Genomic DNA, 8958 nt, shown 5'->3' with positions numbered 1-8958 from the left:
GAAGGCTGTCTCTGTTTTACTGGCCATTGAACTGGTCAAGGCAGGAAGCCAAAGGAAAGCCTCCAGAACTCTGCTCTCCTCCTCCTGTGTGTAGTGAAATGCCCCAGCAGTAGTGCTTCTGACAAAGCTCCCACTAAAGAGACCATACAGACCTATATAAACATGCAAGAGCTTTTGACTGCTTGATGACAATGCACTCTTGCTGGGAGATTCAGGGTGGCAGGCTAGCAGTTTGTTTGGAATATGAATCTGTGCAGTTGGACCGGGATGTATAAGAATGATTACAGAAAACTCTCACAGCCATATCCTGTGACCATCTCTCCTTTGAAAGGGCCTGTCCAAACACAAGACATTATGTCATCAGAAATGATACATTGATGTTGAAGCTAACATCCATTAAGCTTGACCACCGTAAAACTACTCTGTTTCTACAAGCTGATTTATCATGACCGTCTGATCTGGATCGACACGAGGTCGGAGCTCTGTCTCTTCCCAGCCCTGTTTTTCTCAGCTCACATTTCAGCTTGTGATTTGCCCCTCTAACGTCCCGGGTGGGAGTGGACCATGACGGGCCGTAAAAGAGGACTGTTGGTGCCTGGACCCTCGCCACATTCCCACGGCTGCCGGAGTCATGGAGAGGTTAGCCTGAAGTGCGTGGGCAGTGGCAAGCATCTGCTAATAGATCACGGCCGTGTGAGCGACACGTCTGGGTGGTTTGCCGTCCTCGGGTGGTGGCACTGACACCGTCTGAGATGCTTGTATGAAAGGAGAGCAACTCGCTGCCGTCTCTGACAGACAACTTTCTCAGCTGGTTAAACTACCTCTGATGACAGCCTTATGGTTTTGTACTTGGTTTTAAAGTTGGTGATTCATTTTTTTTATTCAAGACAGGTGTAATATTTTCATCTTTTTTCAGTGTGGTTTTATTCTTTTATGTATCGCCATTAACATTTGACTCGATCTCAAGGTGTTTTACAGAGCCCAAGGCCCAAACACCCCTATGGCAAGTACAAGGAGAGGAAAGCATGCTGGCAAGGAAAAACTCCCTTTTAACAAGAGGTATCCTCGAGCAGAACCCAGCTTAGATGGGGGGTTAGTTGGGTTTTATTGTGCTCATAAAGTTACTATCATGAGGTTAAAGGCATTTTTATGCTACTCCGTACGACACGTTTTTGGGCACATAGGAACGCCTTCAGGTAAGTGAAACGCCTTCTCCGGTAGCTGAAACGCCCTCTCCGTGCTCTCCAGAGACGTCGGACAGCTCTCCGTGTCCCCGCAAAAATTTCTGTCGGTCCGCTCATGGCGACGGATACTCCTTGGCCGTGATTGGCACACTAAAACCTCATTTCCATACGACATCAACTCCGGAAACTAACATTTCTGGACCTAGCGTTTCCTGTTTCATTACCTTTATATCCATATATGCATAACAGCCACTGTCAAAGGCGCAGATCCTTTCCTTGAAAACTATTCCCTGTATATCACAATACATGAGCCGGCCCAAGTAGCCTACTGCCAGAGAACCAGCATGAGCGACGGCAATTAAAGATGTGTTTCAACAACGGTAGAAAACTGTGTTTGCTCCGTATTTTACTGAACTCATAATTATATGACAGTGGTATTAGTTACAGTTGAGACACCCGAAATAACGTGCATGCGCAGAAATCCTGAGACGTGATTTTTAGTCTGCACATGAATACATGAATTTCTTTGATCCCAGGAAATTTGAGCACACAACCCATCTCCCTTACGGAGATATTGGCGAAAGTTGTTTTACCTACTTCATTTCAAACGTTGCAAACGTGTCTAGTTTTTGTGCAGTAGTGAATAGAGTCTCAGTTTACTACACCGCATATCATGTTTGTAGAAAATGATTAAGGTGCAACAAATGGCAATGATTAAGGTGCAACAAATGGCAATGATTCACATTGCAAGTAAAATGGTGCGGCTGGAGCAGATACAGGGAGGGACAACGGTGACGCAGTTTGGATGTAGCGACAAGCTGTAACAAACAGTGTTAACCAGTATGTGAGTAACGTGGGTTTTATTAAAACATAGTGTGTAATGTGTAGCTATTTCATTCTGTTTATTAACCTTTCCGGCTGTCTGTAGGCTATGTATTAACTAGCCAGCAGTAGACGAAAGGGAATTAACCCCGAAGTTAAAAACATGTAATCTACTTCGGGAGCATTTTACTCCCCCGCATTCTCCCATGATAAAGATAAGTTTGCCCTATCAGGTGTATATATAGCATTAGACACAGTCACAATATTGTGTATCTGCTGACACCTGTTGCATTTGAGTAGTGGCAGCTGGTGGGAGAGTAGAAATTCCCCCCGTTCCAAAGGTGCCTCCTTGCCTCCTTCATGCTTCCTTCCTTCCTTCATTCCTTCTTATTAAGAGAGCAAGGAGTGTCCCATTGCTCTTAAACCTTCATTTCCGCTTTTGTCGACTCCTTGAAATACGTCACATAACGGTCGTTTTTCAAGTGAGGGTCTGAGCTTCCTTGATGCCCTAATGGCGGCATTATTACCCATAACTCTGTGCGCCATTCCCAACCAGAGCTTTTCGCTTTATTTTGAAATCAATGGCGGACCTAATGGCTATGGTGGCTATGATAGCAGAGTCAGAAGACCACAAGGCTACAGACCATAAATGTACATATCAGCAGTAATTAAACAACTGTACTGATATTAAATGTACTAATAACATGCCATTCTCAAATTAAAGCCAGTGACATGAGTATTTTTGGTGGTTATTCACGATGTATACCGAGTTAGCATACCTAGCTAGCCTAGCTTGGTAGCATTACCATTGGTTCTGAATGGCAGTTATGCTAAGCAGCTGGCTATCTCCCCCACCTGGGACTGTACAAAGGGCTATTTTACCACCCGGGAATAGCCCGTTAGTGCACTTTTAATCGGACACTTTTCGCTTGACTAGCGGGGGCAATTATGCCGTGATTGATTAACAAAGAATTGTCTGAATTCGTTAGGGAGGTATACGTTAGCCATGTCGATGTCAGTAGCTTATTATGATTGCTTGCTTGCTAAGTGACGGCACCACACACTGCAGTCTGACAGAGCGCGCTAGTGCGAGCAGATACGTACACACAGCGTGATGATGCCACATCCTCTCTGATTAGAGTGTCCCAAATGTTGAAAATGAACGGTCTCTTGATCTCTCACCACTGAGGGCATCGAGGAGTCGGGGCATCGAGGAGTCAAGAGGGGGAGTCAAGAGAGCTCTCTTAGAAATGGAATGCAGTGATTGACTGTTGTGGAGGAGAGGTAAAGCCAACGATTTCCATCGCACAAAGACGTCATGGGGTAGCTTGTCTTTCGGGTCTTAAACCGTTACTCCCCCTACTGTTGTGGAAGAGAATTGTTTTCAGCACCCACAGCCTTTGGAGTACTATAAAGGGACACAAATGCTAACTAGTACGTACTATCCGGCCGCCCGCCCACTGTCCAACCATCCGACACGACCGTTTTGTGTACTATATAAGGCCCTTAATAGGTGCTGTGAACCTAAGAACCTAAGAACCATGCCAGTGATGGCACTCATTAGTAAATGAACAAGATAGAAATTACACTGAGGTGGTGATGGGCAGCAGGATGCAGAGGACTTTAGTAGATGGAATATGGTCTCTTAGTAGGTAGCCTTTTAAACAGTATAATGAATTAGGTCTCTTAGTAGGCAGCCTTTTAAACTGTATAATGAATTAGGTATCTTAGTAGGCAGCATTTTAAATGGTATAATGAATTAGGTCTCTTAATAGGCAGCCTTTTAAATGGTATAATGAATTAGGTATCCTAGTAGGCAGCCTTTTAAATGGTATAATAGAGAACAATGTTCACAGCTATCAGCATGGCAAGCAATGGCCCTGCTATAAAGAAAATAAAGGATAGAAGTTATTTTAAAAAAAACAGAAAATAAAAAATAATAAAGAACCATGATGTGAAACTATTCTCATGTGCGTCTTCTTTACAGTATCACTATCACTGGTAGAGTTTGTTATAAAGCAACTCCTCTCCACCTGAGTGAAAGCCTTCAATGTGTGGAACGGAAGTGTGTCCAGGGATCCAGCCACACCTGCTTTCTTTCACCGTTCAGTCCGAGGCATGGCAGAGCCGGATCCGGCGTCGGCTCACATAATGGCTGTTTTGTGCTCCAGCCCTGTTGGTCCGTCATTCCGTCTCCACAGCCACACCAGCAGTGAGACAGAAAGCAGTGGCAACACAAGTCTAGCTAGGCAGGGCTTGTCTGAGCTGTCAGTGAGGTTGGACTTCAGTGTCACCAGTAAGGGCAAAAACAGATACCAACTATCAGGTAGAACTGTTAGTACCCTTACAGGAGAGGACGAATCTCTCAGAGACTGTGGTTAAAATGCACCCATATGGCTGTGCCAGTGTTACCCTTACTGGAGAGGATGAATCTCTCAAGAGACTGTGGTTAAATGCACCCATATGGCTGTGCCAGTGTTACCCTTACTGGAGAGGATGAATCTCTCAGAGGCTTGGGTTAAAATGCACCCATATGGTTGTGCCAGTGGTTTCATTATCTGTCTCTGCATGGGCACTATGACATGCAGGGACTTGACAGTCATGACAATCTGCTGCACACACAACAACCACAAACCACCTAGGCAACAAAGAGACATTTCTGAACTCTACATGAGATGGAAAGATGGCCAAGCTTCAAACCAACACCGAGTTCACTAGATGAAATGCCTGGAAATATAGTGAAATATGATCTTCCTTTGATTTAAAGATACAGTACCATGAAACCCATCCAGGAGGATGCCATGATACCATTTCACAGCAGTGCACAACAGTGCTGTTTGCCTTTAACTGAAGCCATAACAGTATCAGATTGAATATTTAAGACCTTTATGCCCCAATTAGCACTAATGCAATTAAACTGGATGCTAATATGCTCACCTCAGTCGTTGTCAAATTGTACCCGTAATCTTAAAAGCTGCTCACGTGCACAAAAGGACACAGCAGGGATTCCTACTTCATCCCCCTGTACGGAGGGGCCTATTAGATGTCGTTCATAAGCCTCATAGCGTGTCTGAAATCTGATTATCACCAGAAAACTAGAGACGAGCGAGGAGGCAATCTTTGAGCAGGCTGTGATGTGTGTCAGTCGGCTGGGATTTACATCAAGTCGACACAGCAGCAAGACTAGTGCTGGCAACAGAGCAATACTGAGAGGATCGCAATCCACCACTCATTTAAAACTGGTGGCATGATATGTCAGTGTTCTATAACACTGATACAGTGGCTAGAAAATGAATACGCCACCTTGAGCAATATTTCAGACTGAGTTGACCTATAGCCTGTTATGTAAGTAAAGTGCAATACATCTTTGTGCTGTTTCTGCGTATCTATACACAGTACTTTGAAAGTGAAGAACGAATTATAAAATGTTTTGCACATTAATGAAAAATGAACAATTGCAATAACTTACTGAAGCATCCTTTAAGCCATCTCAGGAATAACTAATTGCCCTCAATCTCGCGCAATAGCTCATTGCCCTACACCTGTGTGGAATCACAGCAATTAACTTGATGACATGAATACAAAAGCTGTTTACCATGGTTCCTGTTTGCAAGAGCAGGTCTCCCAAAACACGTCTATGACAAAGTTGTCAAAAGGTGCAGGGGTGAGGGATATTTGAAGATACCTAGGAGCATTGTTAAGACCATCATTAAGAAAGGGAAAGTGCCTGACACTACCTAGTCTACCTAAATCAGGGCATCAACACCTGGTCAGAGAGACTACCCGAATCCAATGGCAACCTTGAAACGAAATCATAGTTCATAGAACAATATCAAAGATACTGTGCACATTTCAACGGTAGGTTGGGAAAAGTGGCAAGAAAAAAAGCTGTTCCTCAAAAAGGTCCATCTAGCGTTTGCAAAAAAACACTTTGAGGATCCTGCAACAAAACTGGCAGTAAGTATTGTGTTCAGATGAAACCCGAAATAGAACCATATGGCAGAAATGCCAAAGGCTATGTTTGACAAAAACCCAAGGCCACTCATCACCCAACCAACACAATCCTGACTTTGAAGCAAGGTGGTGGCAGGTTAGGTGGCAGTTCTACAATGAGGCGTGGGGGAAGATCTCCAAATGCAGGTGAGCCAACCTTGTGCAGAGCTACCCCAAAAGACTGGAGCTGTAATTGCTACTAAGGTGCTTTTTAAAATATTATATTATAATAATATTATAATATAATAATAATAATATATATAATATAATATTATATACATATATTAATATTAATAATTAGGAAATTCAGTTGATCAATAAATAATTCTACTGCATTCATATGGTATGAATTTGGTCAGGGCGAAACAAGTCCTATTTTAATCCATGACATTTACAGACTACCAAAGACTTACAGCCTCTGAAGGAGGGTGTATTCATTTTATACCCACTGTATCTTCACTACAATAAAGCAAAAGCCCTTTTATTTGAGGTTTGGGGGCATCCCAGCTGCTTGTGTTGCAGAGGGAGGTGGTGTGGTCCTGGGCCCATGGCCACAGGGAGTTCCCTATCTGGCATCAGGGCAGGGCCAGAGGCCATCTCTCTATGGAGCCCTCCGTCAGATGACTGACAGTAAACTTGCGTGCATGGATGTAATTAACCGCCGTAATTACACATGCTCCAGTCTGATGCTGATCTAGTCAAGGGTAAACAGACCAACTCCAAGATCTCCACAGGGAGACAGCGTGAGACTTTTGCGTGAGGTCAGGACATTCTGGACTTACCCACACTTTTTTTTCTTTCTTCCTAAGCCTGGCCAGCTAGCTCCTTTTCCAGGACTACAAGAAGCCATGTGCTGGGTACAAATATGTATCAGCAGAACGGAGACTGAAATGTAGATTGGAGTAAGACTTTACCAATGCACACATTCACTTGGCATTGTAGATAATAAACATCAAATGGAAACCGCATCAAAGAGAAGGCCAACACTCTTAAGTTAACTACAAAACCACTTTATTGAAAAAGCAGATTATATCATCTACGGTTAAATGATACGTCCCAACTTTTAATACATTAAATAACTTTAGACTTTTCATGTTTAGATAAATAAATCTACTTTCCTTTTTGTTCATGAAACATCTAGGCAATCAATTATTAAACGATACAAAAAAAGTGATACAACAGATGTCAGATGTGCTTTTGGAGATCTACTATGACAGGAGAAATAAATTGAGCTACTTTTCATTGGAATTACTTGATGGAGCATGAAACAAAACTAGCTGCTCTATGTACAGGAAAACTACCTGTGTGCTATGCAATAGTAGTACAATTTTAAAAAAGTATATTAAGACATCTTGGAGCAGAGTGGAACCTCTTCAGAAGCACTGCTCGGATTCTTGTGAATGTTCCCCATCCCAGGGTATTGAGGCTGAATACACTGGGGCGGGGAATGTTGGTTGTGCTTTTGACTAAATCTCAAAAAAAAAAAAAAAAAAAAATCTCACTAGTAGCCAAGTGCAAGACCATATCACCTCTGGGAGCTGATGGTATGGTGAGCTTCAGTACAACCCATGAATGGGTGATGCGTGTGAGTTAAGTTAATAGAAATGCATATATTACACAAAATTGTTCAGTTCGCCAAACAACTGTTCATTGCATGTAAAATAATCTCATTGAATATTGGGTCAAATTGGGAGAAACACAAATAGTCATTCTGCCTGTCCTCTCCTGTCTGTTCTCATCGCCATGTAAGTCAGTCCTTTGTTCAATTCAGTAGTATTAGAGACAAACTTCCCAGCAGACTGGACATAGCTGCTTCTTTTACCAGACCAGACCTTATGGTGGCGCTGCTGATGACAACACACACAGCTTCATACACACACACACACACACACACATGACAAAAACAACCTAAAACATACATTGACATACATGGGTGAGCCTGTGCCATGGTCCAGCCACTGGCATACACACCCACCCAGACATAGGAGACAGCTAGAGACATCCCTACCAGAAGACCTGGGTGAGACCAGCTCTTCCAGGCTTCCATCCAAGGGGCAACCTTTCATCCGTAACTAACCTATGGCAACCAGTGCGGGCAGTCTCCCACCAGAGGCAGAGTGTGGCTGTGCGTGCACGCACGTACGTACGCACCGTTCTGCTATAAGGCATGTCAGGAGGGGAGGGAGGGACGAGGGGCATTCTTCCTCCACGGGGAGGAGCGGCACACTCGCTCTCTCCTCTTCCTCCGTTCCCCTAGGCCCCCTCACGCTTTGCTTGGTCAAACCAGTGTCTGGAATGTGTTAAGAGCACCAGTCTCTGAAGGCCGGCGGAGCATGTGAAGAAGTGACCGTGTGGAGAGGCTCCTGGACCTGTGATCTGCGGGAGCAGAGATGCCACAGAGGACCCTGGCCCTTCGGCACATGAGGCTTAAATGCCTCGAATAGATCACTCCAGCCCAAACATCAGCACTTCCAAAAAGGCAAAAAAGAGACAAAAAATACACTTCTAAGTTCTTCAACGTGGAAAATGTCTGCAAAATATATATATTTATATATATATTCATATATAATAGACCATCTATGTGCACCTAAGTCTTATGGTTAAACAGTTAAGACACAGCATGTAAATCTCTGAAGGTCACACAGGCCTCTTCAAAATCACAGCTATGGGGAATGAATGAATGAATGCCACCAAGACCAGCAGAGCCATCAGCTGCTGAGCTCCAGCTCTTGGTGTGGAGTGCGTGTGTGAGCAGCGTGTGTGTGTGCATCGCAGATGTGAGCGAGTGGCACTCACAGCGCTGTGTGTGGCCCGCCGGCAGTGGCAGTGGCTGAGAGGGGGGCGCTGCAGTAAGTGCGTGAATCTGTGTGAATGAAAAGGCCACTCGGAAGGCACAACATGTCCACTTCTCTTCAGTCTTAGTTTCTCTCTCTCTCTCTCTCTCTCTCTCTCTCTCTTT

The sequence above is a fragment of the Sprattus sprattus genome (assembly GCF_963457725.1).
Source record: "Sprattus sprattus genome assembly, chromosome: 8".
Taxonomy (NCBI): Eukaryota; Metazoa; Chordata; class Actinopteri; order Clupeiformes; family Clupeidae; genus Sprattus; species Sprattus sprattus.
The sequence above is the reverse complement of the archived record's forward strand: the minus strand, read 5'-3'. Positions refer to the sequence as shown.